The sequence below is a fragment of the Oncorhynchus mykiss genome, chromosome Y (assembly GCF_013265735.2).
Source record: "Oncorhynchus mykiss isolate Arlee chromosome Y, USDA_OmykA_1.1, whole genome shotgun sequence".
Lineage (NCBI taxonomy): Eukaryota > Metazoa > Chordata > Actinopteri > Salmoniformes > Salmonidae > Oncorhynchus > Oncorhynchus mykiss.
This window is the reverse complement of record NC_048593.1, coordinates 6,166,943-6,188,843: the sequence shown is the minus strand read 5'-3', so window position 1 is coordinate 6,188,843 and position 21,901 is coordinate 6,166,943. Positions and strand designations below refer to the sequence as shown.

At 51.3% G+C, this 21,901-nt stretch overlaps 6 non-coding genes and 5 pseudogenes across 6 annotated transcripts; all 11 read right to left on the bottom strand.

Moving 5' to 3' along the window:
• Positions 1-1,689: 1,689 nt before the first annotated feature.
• On the bottom strand, positions 1,690-1,871 carry LOC118945523. Its single transcript, XR_005040666.1, has one exon. It is a non-coding gene; the product is annotated as a U2 spliceosomal RNA (small nuclear RNA).
• Positions 1,872-7,509: 5,638 nt separating this feature from the next.
• On the bottom strand, positions 7,510-7,626 carry LOC118945648. The gene has a single exon (XR_005040763.1). It is a non-coding gene; the product is annotated as a U5 spliceosomal RNA (small nuclear RNA).
• Positions 7,627-8,045: 419 nt separating this feature from the next.
• On the bottom strand, positions 8,046-8,223 carry LOC118945558 (annotated as a pseudogene).
• A 2,333-nt stretch (positions 8,224-10,556) lies between these two features.
• Positions 10,557-10,673, bottom strand: LOC118945675. The gene has a single exon (XR_005040790.1). It is a non-coding gene; the product is annotated as a U5 spliceosomal RNA (small nuclear RNA).
• Positions 10,674-11,241: 568 nt separating this feature from the next.
• Positions 11,242-11,418, bottom strand: LOC118945561 (annotated as a pseudogene).
• A 2,329-nt stretch (positions 11,419-13,747) lies between these two features.
• Positions 13,748-13,864, bottom strand: LOC118945576. The gene has a single exon (XR_005040691.1). It is a non-coding gene; the product is annotated as a U5 spliceosomal RNA (small nuclear RNA).
• A 530-nt stretch (positions 13,865-14,394) lies between these two features.
• Positions 14,395-14,571, bottom strand: LOC118945560 (annotated as a pseudogene).
• A 2,338-nt stretch (positions 14,572-16,909) lies between these two features.
• LOC118945575 lies at positions 16,910-17,026 on the bottom strand. The gene has a single exon (XR_005040690.1). It is a non-coding gene; the product is annotated as a U5 spliceosomal RNA (small nuclear RNA).
• Positions 17,027-17,525: 499 nt separating this feature from the next.
• Positions 17,526-17,703, bottom strand: LOC118945557 (annotated as a pseudogene).
• Positions 17,704-20,045: 2,342 nt separating this feature from the next.
• Positions 20,046-20,162, bottom strand: LOC118945573. Its single transcript, XR_005040688.1, has one exon. It is a non-coding gene; the product is annotated as a U5 spliceosomal RNA (small nuclear RNA).
• Positions 20,163-20,709: 547 nt separating this feature from the next.
• On the bottom strand, positions 20,710-20,887 carry LOC118945556 (annotated as a pseudogene).
• Positions 20,888-21,901: the final 1,014 nt, after the last annotated feature.

The following is a 21,901-nucleotide window of genomic DNA, read 5'->3' as shown; positions in this document are numbered from 1 at the left end:
TCTCACCCTCTCCTCCATCCTCGTCGCCGTCTTCTTCTTCTTCTTTTTCTTTTCCTTTTCTCCTTCAACCTCCTTCCCAACCTCTTTTCCGACTCCTTCTCCTTCCATCCCAGCCACCTCTTCTTCTGTCCCGACCACCTCTCCTTCTGTCCCGTCCTCTTTCTCTGTCCCAGCTCTCTCCTCCTCTTTTCCTCCTCCTCCCTCCGACTCCTTCTCCTTCTGTTCAGCCCTTCCGCCACTTTCTTTCAGCTCTTCTCTTCCTCTTCCTCCATCCTCCGCTCTCGCCCCCCCCCCCCAGCCGCAGACGAGTATGACCTCCGCCGAGCCGGGCAATCCCGCCACAGGTGTGCTACCGAGCCACACCCGTGGCATTTCTTCGGCTCGACACAGTCCCCGGCCTTGTGCTCTTCTGAACCACAGAACCTGCACCTCCTGGCTCCACACGAGGCCAGGGTATGGCCATAGGCCATACATCGCCTGCAGAAAGGAGGCTGTCGGGCATAATTCAACGTCCCCCTGTCAGCCCCCAGGGAGAACATTGCTGGGGGATGGAGGAAACCGTCCAAACCCTTTGGGTCCTCCCTGAGGAGTGCCTGGAAACACCTCCTCCCTGTCCAAAACCCCAGAGAGTCCTTGAGGAGCCTTCCTGAGGAGATACTGTCCATATACCTCCCCAGGAATGTCCTCACCTCTTCTTCCTTCACGTGTGGGTTGTACATCGTAACCGTCACGACTCTAAAATTGGTCCTTGCCAAGCTTGTCACTGCATAGTGAGACATAGGTCTTTCCTTCTCCAAATCCTTCACCTTCCGCATCGTCTCCTCATGTTGCTTCTCCGTGTAGAACGTGACATCATATGCTCCCTCTAATGGATTCTCCTGGAGGCATAAGACATCCTTTACTCCAAGCTTCAGCAACCCAATCAGGATAGTTCTCCCAAATGTTTCCCTCCCGAATTTCTCCACTTCTTTTTCCTTCCACGCAAATCTTGTCGTGTTGGCCAATCCGACCGCCGGAACCGACCTGTTCTCCATTTTCTCCACCAGAAAAGGCTCTCTTCAAAAAAGAAGAAAACCGATACCAAAACAACAAACTTTCCTCCCTCCTGCCTTCCTTCGACCTTCTGACTCAGCGGGCTCTGGGGCACCTCAGTACCGAGCTTGATCTGAGCCAAAAGGCCGAGAAGCGATAACCCACAAATGGAACCCTGAAACCGCCGGACCCCCGGGGGTCTCGACAGACCTCAGCGGGTGGGTTGGCAAAAGCCAGCTCCTCTCTCCCTCCAACCCCCACTCAACCAACCCACCCACCCACCCACCCACCCACCGTTTCCCTGGCAACAAACAGGCAGGTGTTTTTTGGAAAAAGTCGCTAATGCGTCTTTAAGTCACTATCCTGGCCCATCTCTGAGAGAGAGAGAGAGAGAGAGAGAGAGAGAGAGAGAGAGAGAGAGAGAGAGAGAGAGACACACACACACACACACAATCCTGGCCCCAAATTTATTTTTTTATTTTTTTATTTTTTTAAGTAAAATGGCGGGAAACGGGGGACCCCATTGAAGGGCGCTTCGCCTTTCTTTCAGTTTGAATGTTTCTTTCCTTCTCTTCTTCTGCTAGCCAGCTAGCTAGCTAGCTAGCCAGCTGTTTACATAGCTTTGTGAATGTGCATTTTTCCTTGACAACGGGAGAAAAGTGTTGCACCGTTCCCGGAGGTACTGCAATACCGGGTCGATGCGTGGAGCGGACGGAGCAAGCCCCATTTCCGACTCCCTGTTCGAAAAATCCATTTAATATGTAGTCCCCCGATGGGGGACGTATCAGATATTAAACTGATAAGAACAGATTTTTTTTTTTTTTTTTTAGAAAAATAATTTATTACTTTCAAATACCATTCATTCTATACAAAATCATACTTTCTATTCAAACGTAAATAATGGTATTTTCATTTTAAATGACGAGAAACCCAAAAAACCAAAGATCCTCAGGGGAGCATCGTCCCTCCCCGTCATACCTAACCAATACCTAACCCTTTCCCTATCTCCCCGTCCCTAATCTATCCCCTTACAACACTTAATCTAACACTAACAGTCCTAAACCCCCTTTCCACCTCTCCCGTGCCGCATGCTGCCCCCACTTATTTTCCTCCCTCTTCATCCTCCCTCTTAAATCTCCTTCCACCCTCCTCACTATCCCTTCCACCCCCCAATCTCTCCCTGTCTTTACCAAAATCTGCCTGGCTTCCCACAGCCCCCGTTTAAAGAGGCTCATGAGAAGCCAGAGCAGAAACCTATCCCTATCTGTTCCCCTCGCTCTCCCTACACCTCTTTCTAATCTAGCCCACGTCACCACAAAGTCACTCCTAACCAACCCTATCAACACCCGTGCCCTAGCCCATACCACTCCGGCAACGGCACAGTCCCAAAAGGCATGGCGCACAGTCTCCTCCCTGCCACAAGCAGATCTTGGGCAGGTGGGGGATCGCGCCAAGCTATGCCGGTACATGATGGAACGTACCGGCAAGCACTTGTGGAGGCTCAACCAATTCAGGTCCTTGAGCCTGTTGTCCAGGCCCCGCGCCTGCACTCCCTCCCAGACCACTTCCGAGATGCCCGCTACAGGCGCAGGACTCCCTGCCTGCCTGACCTCCTCGTACAGGTGCCTGTGGTCTAAACCTACTCGGGCAACTTCAACCTCGGGGTGTGCACGCAACCACTTGGCCGCATGGCCAAAGTGCCACGGCAGCTGTTCCGCCCGAGGACCCGTGTTAGACCACACCATTACGCTTCTCGCTTGGTAGGAGAAGAACACCCGCAGGAGGTAACCGGACGGGTGTATCACCGGATGAGCCAGTTCTGTCAACACAAAGGACACAAAAATTGTGTCCAGCTTGAGGGGGATGTTGGGTACCCCCCTACCTCCCTCCCCGATGGGACAGAGCATGAGTGCCCTGGCGACCCACTCGTACCTGCCACCCCACATGAACTGAAACACGAGCCTCACTAGAGGCCTCCTCAGACAAGCCGGCAATGGGTAGATGTATGCCAAATACAAAAGAGATGGCAATACATCCACCTTTAGGACCAGGACCTTACCTATAAAAGACAAAGACCTAGCCTTCCACATCGCTAGCTTCCTCTGCACCACTGCGATCCTCATGTTCCAGTTCAGCGTCGCTGAGCCGGAGGTCTCAAAATGGACCCCGAGAATCCTCAGGGCCCCCTCACAGAGAGATAACCCCCCGGGCACATCCGTTCTACCGCGCCATCTTCCGAAAAACTTAACGGAAGACTTTGCATTGTTCAGAACCGCCCCCGACGCTCGGGTGAAATCCCCAATGATGGCAAGGGACCTTGTCAGGCACGAGTCCTTGCATAGCAGCAAGGAAGTGTCGTCGGCGTACTGCGTCATCTTAACACGCAGCCCACCGCTTCCAGGGATCAACAAGCCCTCCACCCCTGTGTCTGCCCTAATGGCAGCCCCCAGAGGCTCCATGTACAGAACGAAGAGGAGTGCTGAGAGCGGGCACCCCTGCCTGACCCCAGACGAGAGGTCAAAAACGTCACCCAAGTGACCGTTTACGCTTACTCGACACCCCGCTCCGACATATAATGTACGGATCCATCCTATATACTTCTCCCCAAACCCTAATCTACCTAATACCCTGAATAGAAAGGATCTATTCACGCGATCAAAGGCTTTCGCCTGATCTAGCGCTGCTACCATTAAAGGCAGACCTCTATCTTCAACCCAGGCGATGGAGTCCCTGATCAACTGAAGGTTCCATCTAATAGAGCGTCCCTCTACCCCGCACGTCTGATCCTCGTGGACGACGTAGGGAAGGGCTGTGCGCAACCGATCCGCTAAGACCTTTGCAAGCAACTTGTAGTCTACACACAGCATGGTCAATGGCCGCCAGTTGCCAAGGTCTGTTGCGTCCCCCTTCTTGTACAGAAGTGACAGCACACCAACAGCCATTGATCCCCCTGGGACCTCTGTCTCAAGGATGGCCTTCAAGACTTCGAGTACCACCGGTCCAAGTACACCCCAAAACTTGAGGTAAAACTCGGCTGGTAGACCATCCATCCCAGGCACCTTCCCTTTACCCATCCTCCTGAGGGCGCTCTCAACCTCCTCGAGGGAGATCTGGGCCTCCATCACATCTCTAATGTCCTCCGGCAACCGCCGGGACAAGTGTTCTAAAAACACATTTCCCTGCTCTACATCTATTTCCCTTTCCTTAAATAAACCTCGGAAATGCTCAGTTGTCACCCTGACCATCTCCTCTGGTTTACTTACTACACTACCATCTTCTTCTCTAACGCCATGCATTACCTTCCTACTCTGTCTGGCCCTAACCGACTTAAAGAACATAGCGGAACAAGTCTCATTATGCTCTAAAAAGCCACTATGTGCACGCTCCAGGAAAGCTTGAGCCTTCTGCTCCTGCAGCTCCCTGAGCTGCGCCTTTAGGGCTGCGAATCTCTCCCAGTCAATCGACCCGCCGAGGTTGCCCGCCTCGTACTCGAGTTCAATTAACCTTTGGATACGATCCACCTCCCTCCTTTCCTCCCTTTTTTTCCTTTTACAATGTCCTATTATAAAGGCCCTAATCCTCACCTTCACTAAATCCCACCACTCTAACACCCCCTCGCACATGGACCGGAGGCCGTCAAGCCTCCAAAAGAAACAAAAAAATGCGTCAACGAAAGCCTGCTCCTCCAGTATATCCCGATCTAGCTTCCAGTACCCCCTACCGAAGAGGCAGACTGGCGACCCCACCTGCAGGAACACCCCGTCGTGGTCCGTGAAGAAAACAGGCACCAGCCGCCCAGACAACTGACCCAAAGACCTGGATATAAAAATGTAGTCGAGCCTCCGCGCAACCCCCCTGGAGTTGCGCCATGTAGGACCGACCATTGCCGGAGTAGTGTGCAGGCCACCATCAACCAGACCATGGCAAGCCATTAGCCCGGTGATAGCGCCTGCACTGCTATCCCCTCCCAACCCTAAATCTATGTTAAAGTCCCCTCCTATCACCAAGTGCCTATTTGTAACACACAGGGGCGCCAGACAGTCCACCATCTCCCTCCTGTCTGCCGCCACCTGTGGCCCATACACTACCACTAACCTATACCTACTATCCCTAAAAGTGATATCTACTCCCAGAACCCTCCCCTGCATTACAACAAAAGTGCCCTCTACCTTCACCTCCCTATTCCCAAACAAAATCCCTACTCCTGTCGAGTGCACCCCTCCTATACCCCAAATCGACTCTCCCTTATCCCACTCTCTCTTAAATCTAATGACGTCCCCTCCATCCCTCAGGTGAACCTCCTGCAAAAAACAAACGTCAAAACCCACCCCTTCCAAAAAACTAAATACCACCCTCCTCTTAATAAAATCCCCTTACATTTAAACTAAACAATTTAATAAACAAAACCATTTAATAATTAACAACAAAAAAGAAACCCTCAACAAATAAACCCAAAACAAAGAAAAACAGGAGACTCACCCGATGCTACCCTGGTCCATCTCCCCCGGCGGGGACATCTCCACCTCACCTGATGTCCCCCCGTCCTCCTCCATTCCTCCAACCCAGGATGCAGGCAGTGTGTTAGGCCGAGTGTCCTGCATCCTGGGTTCCTCACCATCACCACCATCACCACCAACATCACCCTCCAACCCTCCCTCCCTATAGGCCTCGGGACTGAGTGTTGGGGATCCCTCCTCCCCAAACAGGAGTTGAGATCCCCCCTCAGACAGACAACCCCGATCCTCACCCTGTGATAACCCCTCCACCAAACTGTGAGGAGAAACTGAAAACAAAGAGGCCAGACTGACTCTTCCCTCCCCCATCCCTCGTTTGGCCTCCCCCTCCCCCCCCCTCACCCCCCCCCCCCCTTCTGTCCTCCAAGTCCACTCTCTTCTTCCCTCTCCTCTTCGGAGATGGCGGCAAAGGGGTCAAAGGGGTGATATTGTCCGCCATCCCCGCCAGTCCCTCCACCATCTCCCTCATTTGATCCACCAAATCACTCCCCCACTCCTTTCTTCCGTCTTCCCTGTCTACTCCCATCTTCTCTTTTGCCTTCTTCTTCTTGATCTTTCCGTCCTTCTCCTTTTCTCTCTCCACTGTCCCCGCCACCTTCTTTTCTCCGTCACGTCCTTCCACACCTTCCACCTCCTTCGCCTTCTCTTCTTCTCTCCTCTCTTCTTTCTTTTCCTTCTTCTTTCTCTCCTCTTCCTGCGCCCTCTTCTCCCCTGTGCCATCCATGTCATCCGCACCCTTCCGTTCATTCCTCCCCCCATCCCCCGCTCCCCCTCCAGCTGCAGACGCGTATGACCTGTGACGAGCCGGGCAATCGCGCCACAGGTGTGCTGACGAGCCACACCCGTGGCAAGCCTTGGGCTCGTCACACTCCTTGGCCTCGTGCTCTCCCGACCCACAATATCGACACTTCTTGGTGTTGCACGAGGCCAGGACATGACCGTAGGCCATACAACGCCTGCAAAATGGAGGCTGACGGGCGTAGTATAGTGTTCCCCTGTCAGCCCCCAGGGAGAACATTGCCGGGGGATGGAGGTAGCCATCCACTCCCTTCGGGTCCTCCCTGAGTAATATCTGGAACCCTCTCCTCCCGTTCCAGAAACCCAGGGAGTCCCTGAGGTACCTCGCTGAGGAGACGTTGTCTACGTATCTCCCCAGAAAGGCCCTCACCTCCTCATCCTTTACGTGCGGATTGTACATGTTTACGGTGACCACCCTGAAATTGTTCCTAGCCAGGCTGGTCACCGCGTAATGGCACAGGGGACCATCTCCTTTCTCTTCCTTCGCTTTTTTAAAAACACCATCATGTCTCTCTTCCGTGTGGAACGTGACATCAAATGCCTTCTCCATGGCGTTTCCTTGCAGGCAGAGCACATCTCTCACCTGTAGTTTCAGGTATCCCATCAGGATGTTCCTCCCAAACGTGTCTCTCCCCCACGGCTCCTTCTCCATGTCCTTCCAGGCAAACCTTAGAGTATTGGCCAACCCTATTGCCGGAACTGGCCTTCTCTCCTTCTGCTGCTCCATTTTCTTTGTTGAGAAAAAAGCTCTCTTTTAAAGAAGCCTAAGAAAAATAAAGAAATTGATTAAATAACCACAAATTATTTTTGATCAATATCAAAACCCGTTTTACCGCTCTCCTAGGACGACCTTCTGGCTAAGCGAGCTGTGGGACACCTCGGTGTCAAGCTTGATCTTAGCCAAAAGGCCGAGAAGCGATAACCCACAAATGGAACCCTGAAACCGCCGGACCCCCGGGGGTCTCGACAGACCTCAGCGGGTGGGTTGGCAAAAGCCAGCTCCTCTCTCCCTCCAACCCCCACTCAACCAACCCACCCACCCACCCACCCACCCACCGTTTCCCTGGCAACAAACAGGCAGGTGTTTTTTGGAAAAAGTCGCTAATGCGTCTTTAAGTCACTATCCTGGCCCATCTCTGTCAATTTCCCTTGAAACAAGATACCGGGCTCTGCAAGAAGCAAAGCCGCTCCAAAAATACGTTGAACTCGTAAGTGTTCCTCTCCACGGAAGTCTTTAGTAAAAGGCGAAAGGCTTGTGCGTAATGAAGAGAAACCAGAGTCATATGGAAGTCAAGAGGTCGGGGCCCGAGACACACTCTGTGCACTCTAGGCAGGGTTCCCGCGGGTGCTCCCGGAACCCACTCTTCCAAGTTTTCGAGGGCTGTCTGTGGATAAAAAGAAGGTCACAGACACAGAGGCACAGAGAGACAGAGAGAGAGAGAGAGAGAGAGAGAGAGAGAGAGAGAGAGAGAGAGAGAGAGAGAGAGAGAGAGAGAGAGACACAATCCTGGCCCCAATTCTTTTTTTTTTGTTTTTTTTTTTTTAAGTAAAATGGCGGGAAACGGGGGACCCCATTGAAGGGCGCTTCGCCTTTCTTTCAGTTTGAATGTTTCTTTCCTTCTCTTCTTCTGCTAGCTAGCTAGCCTAGCCAGCTGTTTACATAGCTTTGTGAATTTGCATTTTTCCTTGACAACGGGAGAAAAGTGTTGCACCGTTCCCGGAGGTACTGCAATACCGGGTCGATGCGTGGAGCGGACGGAGCAAGCCCCATTTCCGACACCCTGTTCGAAAAATCCATTTAATATGTAGTCCCCCGATGGGGGACGTATCAGATATTAAACTGATAAGAACAGATTTTTTTTTTTTTTTTACAAAATATTTTTATTACTTTCCAACAACCAAACAATAATCTTCCAAACTTCAGTCAACTTAAATTACTTTCCAAAAACCAAACAATAATCTTCCAAACTTCAGTCAACTTAAATATACAATCCCACCACACTACAACTAATCATTCCAATACTACTTAATTTTAACCAACTCCCAAAAACAATAGCCAATGACCTACTAACTACCAATATACAGCACCATATTACAGCAATTTCTCACCCAGTGCCCCCCTTCTCTATCTTGTCTGACTGTGACCTTACATCACTCCCATCATCCCCCCTCCCCTGAACACAGCAACAGCACCCGGCACATTCCCCACCCTCAGGTCCATCACCCCCCCCTCTTCCGGACTCCGCTCCGGGGATATCGCATCCATAAATAAATAGTCAGACTCTCCCTCCATCATCCAGGTTTGAGCCATACCCGGGAGGTCAAGCTCGGCGAGGGGTTTAAAGGAGGATGGAGACGGAGCCCACGAGGGCCCCGCTACCTCCCCGTCCCCCCGTTCTGCCCCCCCCCCCTTCTTTCCACCCTTCCTCCTTACCACCTTTTTTGGCCTCTTGCAGGGAGGGATATTTTCCAACGGGTTTTGGAAAATTGCGTCACACACCGTGTCTTCCTTTTCTATTGCTAATCTCCTTTCCTTCTCTATCAAACCCCTCACCATCTCTCTCAACTCCTCCATCCTTTTCTTCCCCACTATATTGCCCCCCCCACCCAATCGCCCTTCCAGTTCCTTCTCCATCTTGTCCTCCACCTCCTTCGTCTCCGCTGTTTTTCCCTCTGTGCTCTCCACTCTCACCGTCTCCTCACTCTCCTCCATCCTCGTTGCCGTCTTCTTCTTCTTCTTTTTCTTTCCCTTTTCTCCTTCAACCTCCTTCCCAACCTCTATTCCAGCTCTTTCTCCTTCCATCCCGGCCACCGCTTCTTCTGTCCCCGGCCACCTCTCCTTCTGTCCCGTCCTCCTCTTCTTCCATCCCGTCCTCTTTCTCTGTCCCAGCTCTCTCCTCCTCTTTTTCTTCTCCTCCCTCCGACTCCTTCTGGTCAGTCTTTCCACCCCCTTCTTCCGGCTCCTCTCTTTCTCGTCTTCCTCCATCCTCCGCTCTCGCTCCCCCCCCAGCCGCAGACGAGTATGACCCCCGCCGAGCCGGGCAATCCCGCCACAGGTGCGCTTCCGAGCCACACCCGTGGCATTTCTTCGGCTCGACGCAATCCCTCGCCTCGTGCTCAGCCGATCCACAGTATCTGCACCTCTTCGTGCTGCACGAGGCGAGTGTGTGGCCGTAGGCCATACATCGCCTGCAGAACGGAGGCTGACGGGCATAGTGTAACGTCCCCCTGTCAGCCCCCAGGGAGAACAACGCTGGAGGATGGAGGTAGCCATCCATCCCCTTCGGGTCCTCTCTGAGGAGAGCCTGGAAACATCTCCTCCCATTCCAAAATCCTAAGGAATCTCTGATGTGCTTTGCTGAGGAGATGTTGTCCAGGAATCTCCCCAGAAAGGCCCTCACCTCTTCGTCCCTCACATAGGGGTTGAACATGGTAACCGTTACCAGCCTGAAGTTTTTCCTTGCCAAGCTTGTTACTATGTAGCTACACATAGGCCTCTCCTTCTCGACTTCTCTCACCTTCCTCATTATCTCATCGTGCTTCTCCTCAGTATAGAACGACACGTCATAAGCAACCTCCAAAGGGTTTTCTTGGAGGCAAAAGACATCCTTAACCCCCACACTGAGCATTCCCATCAGTAGGGTCCTCCCGAAAGCCTCCCTTCCTAATGGCTCCTCTTCTTTGTCCTTCCATGCAAATCTTAGAGTGTTTGCTAATCCAATACCAGGTACTGACGTGTGCATAGCGTTTCTTGCCATCTTCTTCCCAGAGAAAGGCTCTCTCCCAGAAAAGGCTCTTACTCTTTTCTAATAAGAAAATCAGAAAATAAAATTGCCAATGAAAATTATTCCAACCAACCAACCAACCAACCGAAACTACCGCCCTCCTATCTCCGACCTTCTGACTCAGCGAGCTCTGGGGCACCTCGGTACCAAGCTTGATCTGAGCCAAAAGGCCGAGAAGCGATAACCCACAAATGGAACCCTGAAACCGCCGGACCCCCGGGGGTCTCGACAGACCTCAGCGGGTGGGTTGGCAAAAGCCAGCTCCTCTCTCCCTCCAACCCCCACTCAACCAACCCACCCACCCACCCACCCACCCACCGTTTCCCTGGCAACAAACAGGCAGGTGTTTTTTGGAAAAAGTCGCTAATGCGTCTTTAAGTCACTATCCTGGCCCATCTCTGTCAATTTCCCTTGAAACAAGATACCGGGCTCTGCAAGAAGCAAAGCCGCTCCAAAAATACGTTGAACACGTAAGTGTTCCTCTCCACGGAAGTCTTTAGTAAAAGGCGAAAGGCTTGTGCGTAATGAAGAGAAACCAGAGTCATATGGAAGTCAAGAGGTCGGGGCCCGAGACACACTCTGTGCACTCTAGGCAGGGTTCCCGCGGGTGCTCCCGGAACCCACTCTTCCAAGTTTTCGAGGGCTGTCTGTGGATAAAAAGAAGGTCACAGACACAGAGGCACAGAGAGAGAGAGAGAGAGAGAGAGAGAGAGAGAGAGAGAGAGAGAGAGAGAGAGAGAGAGAGAGAGAGAGAGAGAGAGAGAGAGAGAGAGAGAGAGAGAGAGAGAGAGAGAGAGAGAGAGAGAGAGAGAGAGAGAGAGAGAGAGAGAGAGAGAGAGAGAGAGAGAGAGAGAGAGAGAGAGAGAGAGAGAGAGAGAGAGAGAGAGAGAGAGAGAGAGAGAGAGAGAGAGAGACACACAATCCTGGCCCCAATTCTTTTTTTTTTTTTTTTTTTAAGTAAAATGGCGGGAAACGGGGGACCCCATTGAAGGGCGCTTCGCCTTTCTTTCAGTTTGAATGTTTCTTTCCTTCTCTTCTTCTGCTAGCTAGCTAGCCTAGCCAGCTGTTTACATAGCTTTGTGAATTTGCATTTTTCCTTGACAACGGGAGAAAAGTGTTGCACCGTTCCCGGAGGTACTGCAATACCGGGTCGATGCGTGGAGCGGACGGAGCAAGCCCCATTTCCGACACCCTGTTCGAAAAATCCATTTAATATGTAGTCCCCCGATGGGGGACGTATCAGATATTAAACTGATAAGAACAGATTTTTTTTTTTTTTTACAAAATATTTTTATTACTTTCCAACAACCAAACAATAATCTTCCAAACTTCAGTCAACTTAAATTACTTTCCAAAAACCAAACAATAATCTTCCAAACTTCAGTCAACTTAAATATACAATCCCACCACACTACAACTAATCATTCCAATACTACTTAATTTTAACCAACTCCCAAAAACAATAGCCAATGACCTACTAACTACCAATATACAGCACCATATTACAGCAATTTCTCACCCAGTGCCCCCCTTCTCTATCTTGTCTGACTGTGACCTTACATCACTCCCATCTCCCCTCCCCTGAACACAGCAACAGCACCCGGCACATTCCCCACCCTCAGGTCCATCACCCCCCCCTCTTCCGGACTCCGCTCCGGGGATATCGCATCCATAAATAAATAGTCAGACTCTCCCTCCATCATCCAGGTTTGAGCCATACCCGGGAGGTCAAGCTCGGCGAGGGGTTTAAAGGAGGATGGAGACGGAGCCCACGAGGGCCCCGCTACCTCCCCGTCCCCCCGTTCTGCCCCCCCCCCTTCTTTCCACCCTTCCTCCTTACCACCTTTTTTGGCCTCTTGCAGGGAGGGATATTTTCCAACGGGTTTTGGAAAATTGCGTCACACACCGTGTCTTCCTTTTCTATTGCTAATCTCCTTTCCTTCTCTATCAAACCCCTCACCATCTCTCTCAACTCCTCCATCCTTTTCTTCCCCACTATATTGCCCCCCCCCACCCAATCGCCCTTCCAGTTCCTTCTCCATCTTGTCCTCCACCTCCTTCGTCTCCGCTGTTTTTCCCTCTGTGCTCTCCACTCTCACCGTCTCCTCACTCTCCTCCATCCTCGTTGCCGTCTTCTTCTTCTTCTTTTTCTTTCCCTTTTCTCCTTCAACCTCCTTCCCAACCTCTATTCCAGCTCTTTCTCCTTCCATCCCGGCCACCGCTTCTTCTGTCCCGGCCACCTCTCCTTCTGTCCCGTCCTCCTCTTCTTCCATCCCGTCCTCTTTCTCTGTCCCAGCTCTCTCCTCCTCTTTTTCTTCTCCTCCCTCCGACTCCTTCTGGTCAGTCTTTCCACCCCCTTCTTCCGGCTCCTCTCTTTCTCGTCTTCCTCCATCCTCCGCTCTCGCTCCCCCCCCAGCCGCAGACGAGTATGACCCCCGCCGAGCCGGGCAATCCCGCCACAGGTGCGCTTCCGAGCCACACCCGTGGCATTTCTTCGGCTCGACGCAATCCCTCGCCTCGTGCTCAGCCGATCCACAGTATCTGCACCTCTTCGTGCTGCACGAGGCGAGTGTGTGGCCGTAGGCCATACATCGCCTGCAGAACGGAGGCTGACGGGCATAGTGTAACGTCCCCCTGTCAGCCCCCAGGGAGAACAACGCTGGAGGATGGAGGTAGCCATCCATCCCCTTCGGGTCCTCTCTGAGGAGAGCCTGGAAACATCTCCTCCCATTCCAAAATCCTAAGGAATCTCTGATGTGCTTTGCTGAGGAGATGTTGTCCAGGAATCTCCCCAGAAAGGCCCTCACCTCTTCGTCCCTCACATAGGGGTTGAACATGGTAACCGTTACCAGCCTGAAGTTTTTCCTTGCCAAGCTTGTTACTATGTAGCTACACATAGGCCTCTCCTTCTCGACTTCTCTCACCTTCCTCATTATCTCATCGTGCTTCTCCTCAGTATAGAACGACACGTCATAAGCAACCTCCAAAGGGTTTTCTTGGAGGCAAAAGACATCCTTAACCCCCACACTGAGCATTCCCATCAGTAGGGTCCTCCCGAAAGCCTCCCTTCCTAATGGCTCCTCTTCTTTGTCCTTCCATGCAAATCTTAGAGTGTTTGCTAATCCAATACCAGGTACTGACGTGTGCATAGCGTTTCTTGCCATCTTCTTCCCAGAGAAAGGCTCTCTCCCAGAAAAGGCTCTTACTCTTTTCTAATAAGAAAATCAGAAAAGAAAATTGCCAATGAAAATTATTCCAACCAACCAACCAACCAACCGAAACTACCGCCCTCCTATCTCCGACCTTCTGACTCAGCGAGCTCTGGGGCACCTCGGTACCAAGCTTGATCTGAGCCAAAAGGCCGAGAAGCGATAACCCACAAATGGAACCCTGAAACCGCCGGACCCCCGGGGGTCTCGACAGACCTCAGCGGGTGGGTTGGCAAAAGCCAGCTCCTCTCTCCCTCCAACCCCCACTCAACCAACCCACCCACCCACCCACCCACCCACCGTTTCCCTGGCAACAAACAGGCAGGTGTTTTTTGGAAAAAGTCGCTAATGCGTCTTTAAGTCACTATCCTGGCCCATCTCTGTCAATTTCCCTTGAAACAAGATACCGGGCTCTGCAAGAAGCAGAGCCGCTCCAAAAATACGTTGAACTCGTAAGTGTTCCTCTCCACGGAAGTCTTTAGTAAAAGGCGAAAGGCTTGTGCGTAATGAAGAGAAACCAGAGTCATATGGAAGTCAAGAGGTCGGGGCCCGAGACACACTCTGTGCACTCTAGGCAGGGTTCCCGCGGGTGCTCCCGGAACCCACTCTTCCAAGTTTTCGAGGGCTGTCTGTGGATAAAAAGAAGGTCACAGACACAGAGGCACAGAGAGAGAGAGAGAGAGAGAGAGAGAGAGAGAGAGAGAGAGAGAGAGAGAGAGAGAGAGAGAGAGAGAGAGAGAGAGAGAGAGAGAGAGAGAGAGAGAGAGAGAGAGAGAGAGAGAGAGAGAGAGAGAGAGAGAGAGAGAGAGAGAGAGAGAGAGAGAGAGAGAGAGAGAGAGACACACACACACAATCCTGGCCCCAATTCTTTTTTTTTTTTTTTTTTTCTTTTTTTTTTTAAGTAAAATGGCGGGAAACGGGGGACCCCATTGAAGGGCGCTTCGCCTTTCTTTCAGTTTGAATGTTTCTTTCCTTCTCTTCTTCTGCTAGCTAGCTAGCCTAGCCAGCTGTTTACATAGCTTTGTGAATTTGCATTTTTCCTTGACAACGGGAGAAAAGTGTTGCACCGTTCCCGGAGGTACTGCAATACCGGGTCGATGCGTGGAGCGGACGGAGCAAGCCCCATTTCCGACACCCTGTTCGAAAAATCCATTTAATATGTAGTCCCCCGATGGGGGACGTATCAGATATTAAACTGATAAGAACAGATTTTTTTTTTTTTTTACAAAATATTTTTATTACTTTCCAACAACCAAACAATAATCTTCCAAACTTCAGTCAACTTAAATTACTTTCCAAAAACCAAACAATAATCTTCCAAACTTCAGTCAACTTAAATATACAATCCCACCACACTACAACTAATCATTCCAATACTACTTAATTTTAACCAACTCCCAAAAACAATAGCCAATGACCTACTAACTACCAATATACAGCACCATATTACAGCAATTTCTCACCCAGTGCCCCCCTTCTCTATCTTGTCTGACTGTGACCTTACATCACTCCCATCTCCCACCATCCCCCCTCCCCTGAACACAGCAACAGCACCCGGCACATTCCCCACCCTCAGGTCCATCACCCCCCCCTCTTCCGGACTCCGCTCCGGGGATATCGCATCCATAAATAAATAGTCAGACTCTCCCTCCATCATCCAGGTTTGAGCCATACCCGGGAGGTCAAGCTCGGCGAGGGGTTTAAAGGAAGATGGAGACGGAGCCCACGAGGGCCCCGCTACCTCCCCGTCCCCCCGTTCTGCCCCCCCCCCTTCTTTCCACCCTTCCTCCTTACCACCTTTTTTGGCCTCTTGCAGGGAGGGATATTTTCCAACGGGTTTTGGAAAATTGCGTCACACACCGTGTCTTCCTTTTCTATTGCTAATCTCCTTTCCTTCTCTATCAAACCCCTCACCATCTCTCTCAACTCCTCCATCCTTTTCTTCCCCACTATATTGCCCCCCCCACCCAATCGCCCTTCCAGTTCCTTCTCCATCTTGTCCTCCACCTCCTTCGTCTCCGCTGTTTTTCCCTCTGTGCTCTCCACTCTCACCGTCTCCTCACTCTCCTCCATCCTCGTTGCCGTCTTCTTCTTCTTCTTTTTCTTTCCCTTTTCTCCTTCAACCTCCTTCCCAACCTCTATTCCAGCTCTTTCTCCTTCCATCCCGGCCACCGCTTCTTCTGTCCCGGCCACCTCTCCTTCTGTCCCGTCCTCCTCTTCTTCCATCCCGTCCTCTTTCTCTGTCCCAGCTCTCTCCTCCTCTTTTTCTTCTCCTCCCTCCGACTCCTTCTGGTCAGTCTTTCCACCCCCTTCTTCCGGCTCCTCTCTTTCTCGTCTTCCTCCATCCTCCGCTCTCGCTCCCCCCCCAGCCGCAGACGAGTATGACCCCCGCCGAGCCGGGCAATCCCGCCACAGGTGCGCTTCCGAGCCACACCCGTGGCATTTCTTCGGCTCGACGCAATCCCTCGCCTCGTGCTCAGCCGATCCACAGTATCTGCACCTCTTCGTGCTGCACGAGGCGAGTGTGTGGCCGTAGGCCATACATCGCCTGCAGAACGGAGGCTGACGGGCATAGTGTAACGTCCCCCTGTCAGCCCCCAGGGAGAACAACGCTGGAGGATGGAGGTAGCCATCCATCCCCTTCGGGTCCTCTCTGAGGAGAGCCTGGAAACATCTCCTCCCATTCCAAAATCCTAAGGAATCTCTGATGTGCTTTGCTGAGGAGATGTTGTCCAGGAATCTCCCCAGAAAGGCCCTCACCTCTTCGTCCCTCACATAGGGGTTGAACATGGTAACCGTTACCAGCCTGAAGTTTTTCCTTGCCAAGCTTGTTACTATGTAGCTACACATAGGCCTCTCCTTCTCGACTTCTCTCACCTTCCTCATTATCTCATCGTGCTTCTCCTCAGTATAGAACGACACGTCATAAGCAACCTCCAAAGGGTTTTCTTGGAGGCAAAAGACATCCTTAACCCCCACACTGAGCATTCCCATCAGTAGGGTCCTCCCGAAAGCCTCCCTTCCTAATGGCTCCTCTTCTTTGTCCTTCCATGCAAATCTTAGAGTGTTTGCTAATCCAATACCAGGTACTGACGTGTGCATAGCGTTTCTTGCCATCTTCTTCCCAGAGAAAGGCTCTCTCCCAGAAAAGGCTCTTACTCTTTTCTAATAAGAAAATCAGAAAAGAAAATTGCCAATGAAAATTATTCCAACCAACCAACCAACCAACCGAAACTACCGCCCTCCTATCTCCGACCTTCTGACTCAGCGAGCTCTGGGGCACCTCGGTACCAAGCTTGATCTGAGCCAAAAGGCCGAGAAGCGATAACCCACAAATGGAACCCTGAAACCGCCGGACCCCCGGGGGTCTCGACAGACCTCAGCGGGTGGGTTGGCAAAAGCCAGCTCCTCTCTCCCTCCAACCCCCACTCAACCAACCCACCCACCCACCCACCCACCCACCGTTTCCCTGGCAACAAACAGGCAGGTGTTTTTTGGAAAAAGTCGCTAATGCGTCTTTAAGTCACTATCCTGGCCCATCTCTGTCAATTTCCCTTGAAACAAGATACCGGGCTCTGCAAGAAGCAGAGCCGCTCCAAAAATACGTTGAACTCGTAAGTGTTCCTCTCCACGGAAGTCTTTAGTAAAAGGCGAAAGGCTTGTGCGTAATGAAGAGAAACCAGAGTCATATGGAAGTCAAGAGGTCGGGGCCCGAGACACACTCTGTGCACTCTAGGCAGGGTTCCCGCGGGTGCTCCCGGAACCCACTCTTCCAAGTTTTCGAGGGCTGTCTGTGGATAAAAAGAAGGTCACAGACACAGAGGCACAGAGAGAGAGAGAGAGAGAGAGAGAGAGAGAGAGAGAGAGAGAGAGAGAGAGAGAGAGAGAGAGAGAGAGAGAGAGAGAGAGAGAGAGAGAGAGAGAGAGAGAGAGAGAGAGAGAGAGAGAGAGAGAGAGAGAGAGAGAGAGAGACACACACACACAATCCTGGCCCCAATTCTTTTTTTTTTTTTTTTTTCTTTTTTTTTTTAAGTAAAATGGCGGGAAACGGGGGACCCCATTGAAGGGCGCTTCGCCTTTCTTTCAGTTTGAATGTTTCTTTCCTTCTCTTCTTCTGCTAGCTAGCTAGCCTAGCCAGCTGTTTACATAGCTTTGTGAATTTGCATTTTTCCTTGACAACGGGAGAAAAGTGTTGCACCGTTCCCGGAGGTACTGCAATACCGGGTCGATGCGTGGAGCGGACGGAGCAAGCCCCATTTCCGACACCCTGTTCGAAAAATCCATTTAATATGTAGTCCCCCGATGGGGGACGTATCAGATATTAAACTGATAAGAACAGATTTTTTTTTTTTTTTTACAAAATATTTTTATTACTTTCCAACAACCAAACAATAATCTTCCAAACTTCAGTCAACTTAAATTACTTTCCAAAAACCAAACAATAATCTTCCAAACTTCAGTCAACTTAAATATACAATCCCACCACACTACAACTAATCATTCCAATACTACTTAATTTTAACCAACTCCCAAAAACAATAGCCAATGACCTACTAACTACCAATATACAGCACCATATTACAGCAATTTCTCACCCAGTGCCCCCCTTCTCTATCTTGTCTGACTGTGACCTTACATCACTCCCATCTCCCACCATCCCCCCTCCCCTGAACACAGCAACAGCACCCGGCACATTCCCCACCCTCAGGTCCATCACCCCCCCCTCTTCCGGACTCCGCTCCGGGGATATCGCATCCATAAATAAATAGTCAGACTCTCCCTCCATCATCCAGGTTTGAGCCATACCCGGGAGGTCAAGCTCGGCGAGGGGTTTAAAGGAAGATGGAGACGGAGCCCACGAGGGCCCCGCTACCTCCCCGTCCCCCCGTTCTGCCCCCCCCCCTTCTTTCCACCCTTCCTCCTTACCACCTTTTTTGGCCTCTTGCAGGGAGGGATATTTTCCAACGGGTTTTGGAAAATTGCGTCACACACCGTGTCTTCCTTTTCTATTGCTAATCTCCTTTCCTTCTCTATCAAACCCCTCACCATCTCTCTCAACTCCTCCATCCTTTTCTTCCCCACTATATTGCCCCCCCCACCCAATCGCCCTTCCAGTTCCTTCTCCATCTTGTCCTCCACCTCCTTCGTCTCCGCTGTTTTTCCCTCTGTGCTCTCCACTCTCACCGTCTCCTCACTCTCCTCCATCCTCGTTGCCGTCTTCTTCTTCTTCTTTTTCTTTCCCTTTTCTCCTTCAACCTCCTTCCCAACCTCTATTCCAGCTCTTTCTCCTTCCATCCCGGCCACCGCTTCTTCTGTCCCGGCCACCTCTCCTTCTGTCCCGTCCTCCTCTTCTTCCATCCCGTCCTCTTTCTCTGTCCCAGCTCTCTCCTCCTCTTTTTCTTCTCCTCCCTCCGACTCCTTCTGGTCAGTCTTTCCACCCCCTTCTTCCGGCTCCTCTCTTTCTCGTCTTCCTCCATCCTCCGCTCTCGCTCCCCCCCCAGCCGCAGACGAGTATGACCCCCGCCGAGCCGGGCAATCCCGCCACAGGTGCGCTTCCGAGCCACACCCGTGGCATTTCTTCGGCTCGACGCAATCCCTCGCCTCGTGCTCAGCCGATCCACAGTATCTGCACCTCTTCGTGCTGCACGAGGCGAGTGTGTGGCCGTAGGCCATACATCGCCTGCAGAACGGAGGCTGACGGGCATAGTGTAACGTCCCCCTGTCAGCCCCCAGGGAGAACAACGCTGGAGGATGGAGGTAGCCATCCATCCCCTTCGGGTCCTCTCTGAGGAGAGCCTGGAAACATCTCCTCCCATTCCAAAATCCTAAGGAATCTCTGATGTGCTTTGCTGAGGAGATGTTGTCCAGGAATCTCCCCAGAAAGGCCCTCACCTCTTCGTCCCTCACATAGGGGTTGAACATGGTAACCGTTACCAGCCTGAAGTTTTTCCTTGCCAAGCTTGTTACTATGTAGCTACACATAGGCCTCTCCTTCTCGACTTCTCTCACCTTCCTCATTATCTCATCGTGCTTCTCCTCAGTATAGAACGACACGTCATAAGCAACCTCCAAAGGGTTTTCTTGGAGGCAAAAGACATCCTTAACCCCCACACTGAGCATTCCCATCAGTAGGGTCCTCCCGAAAGCCTCCCTTCCTAATGGCTCCTCTTCTTTGTCCTTCCATGCAAATCTTAGAGTGTTTGCTAATCCAATACCAGGTACTGACGTGTGCATAGCGTTTCTTGCCATCTTCTTCCCAGAGAAAGGCTCTCTCCCAGAAAAGGCTCTTACTCTTTTCTAATAAGAAAATCAGAAAAGAAAATTGCCAATGAAAATTATTCCAACCAACCAACCAACCAACCGAAACTACCGCCCTCCTATCTCCGACCTTCTGACTCAGCGAGCTCTGGGGCACCTCGGTACCAAGCTTGATCTGAGCCAAAAGGCCGAGAAGCGATAACCCACAAATGGAACCCTGAAACCGCCGGACCCCCGGGGGTCTCGACAGACCTCAGCGGGTGGGTTGGCAAAAGCCAGCTCCTCTCTCCCTCCAACCCCCACTCAACCAACCCACCCACCCACCCACCCACCCACCCACCGTTTCCCTGGCAACAAACAGGCAGGTGTTTTTTGGAAAAAGTCGCTAATGCGTCTTTAAGTCACTATCCTGGCCCATCTCTGTCAATTTCCCTTGAAACAAGATACCGGGCTCTGCAAGAAGCAGAGCCGCTCCAAAAATACGTTGAACTCGTAAGTGTTCCTCTCCACGGAAGTCTTTAGTAAAAGGCGAAAGGCTTGTGCGTAATGAAGAGAAACCAGAGTCATATGGAAGTCAAGAGGTCGGGGCCCGAGACACACTCTGTGCACTCTAGGCAGGGTTCCCGCGGGTGCTCCCGGAACCCACTCTTCCAAGTTTTCGAGGGCTGTCTGTGGATAAAAAGAAGGTCACAGACACAGAGGCACAGAGAGAGAGAGAGAGAGAGAGAGAGAGAGAGAGAGAGAGAGAGAGAGAGAGAGAGAGAGAGAGAGAGAGAGAGAGAGAGAGAGAGAGAGAGAGAGAGAGAGAGAGAGAGAGAGAGAGAGAGAGAGAGAGAGAGAGAGAGAGAGAGAGAGAGAGAGAGAGAGAGAGAGAGAGAGAGAGAGAGAGAGAGAGAGAGAGAGAGACACACACACACACAATCCTGGCCCCAATTCTTTTTTTTTTTTTTTTTTTTAAGTAAAATGGCGGGAAACGGGGGACCCCATTGAAGGGCGCTTCGCCTTTCTTTCAGTTTGAATGTTTCTTTCCTTCTCTTCTTCTGCTAGCTAGCTAGCCTAGCCAGCTGTTTACATAGCTTTGTGAATTTGCATTTTTCCTTGACAACGGGAGAAAAGTGTTGCACCGTTCCCGGAGGTACTGCAATACCGGGTCGATGCGTGGAGCGGACGGAGCAAGCCCCATTTCCGACACCCTGTTCGAAAAATCCATTTAATATGTAGTCCCCCGATGGGGGACGTATCAGATATTAAACTGATAAGAACAGATTTTTTTTTTTTTTTTACAAAATATTTTTATTACTTTCCAACAACCAAACAATAATCTTCCAAACTTCAGTCAACTTAAATTACTTTCCAAAAACCAAACAATAATCTTCCAAACTTCAGTCAACTTAAATATACAATCCCACCACACTACAACTAATCATTCCAATACTACTTAATTTTAACCAACTCCCAAAAACAATAGCCAATGACCTACTAACTACCAATATACAGCACCATATTACAGCAATTTCTCACCCAGTGCCCCCCTTCTCTATCTTGTCTGACTGTGACCTTACATCACTCCCATCTCCCACCATCCCCCCTCCCCTGAACACAGCAACAGCACCCGGCACATTCCCCACCCTCAGGTCCATCACCCCCCCCTCTTCCGGACTCCGCTCCGGGGATATCGCATCCATAAATAAATAGTCAGACTCTCCCTCCATCATCCAGGTTTGAGCCATACCCGGGAGGTCAAGCTCGGCGAGGGGTTTAAAGGAGGATGGAGACGGAGCCCACGAGGGCCCCGCTACCTCCCCGTCCCCCCGTTCTGCCCCCCCCCCTTCTTTCCACCCTTCCTCCTTACCACCTTTTTTGGCCTCTTGCAGGGAGGGATATTTTCCAACGGGTTTTGGAAAATTGCGTCACACACCGTGTCTTCCTTTTCTATTGCTAATCTCCTTTCCTTCTCTATCAAACCCCTCACCATCTCTCTCAACTCCTCCATCCTTTTCTTCCCCACTATATTGCCCCCCCCACCCAATCGCCCTTCCAGTTCCTTCTCCATCTTGTCCTCCACCTCCTTCGTCTCCGCTGTTTTTCCCTCTGTGCTCTCCACTCTCACCGTCTCCTCACTCTCCTCCATCCTCGTTGCCGTCTTCTTCTTCTTCTTTTTCTTTCCCTTTTCTCCTTCAACCTCCTTCCCAACCTCTATTCCAGCTCTTTCTCCTTCCATCCCGGCCACCGCTTCTTCTGTCCCGGCCACCTCTCCTTCTGTCCCGTCCTCCTCTTCTTCCATCCCGTCCTCTTTCTCTGTCCC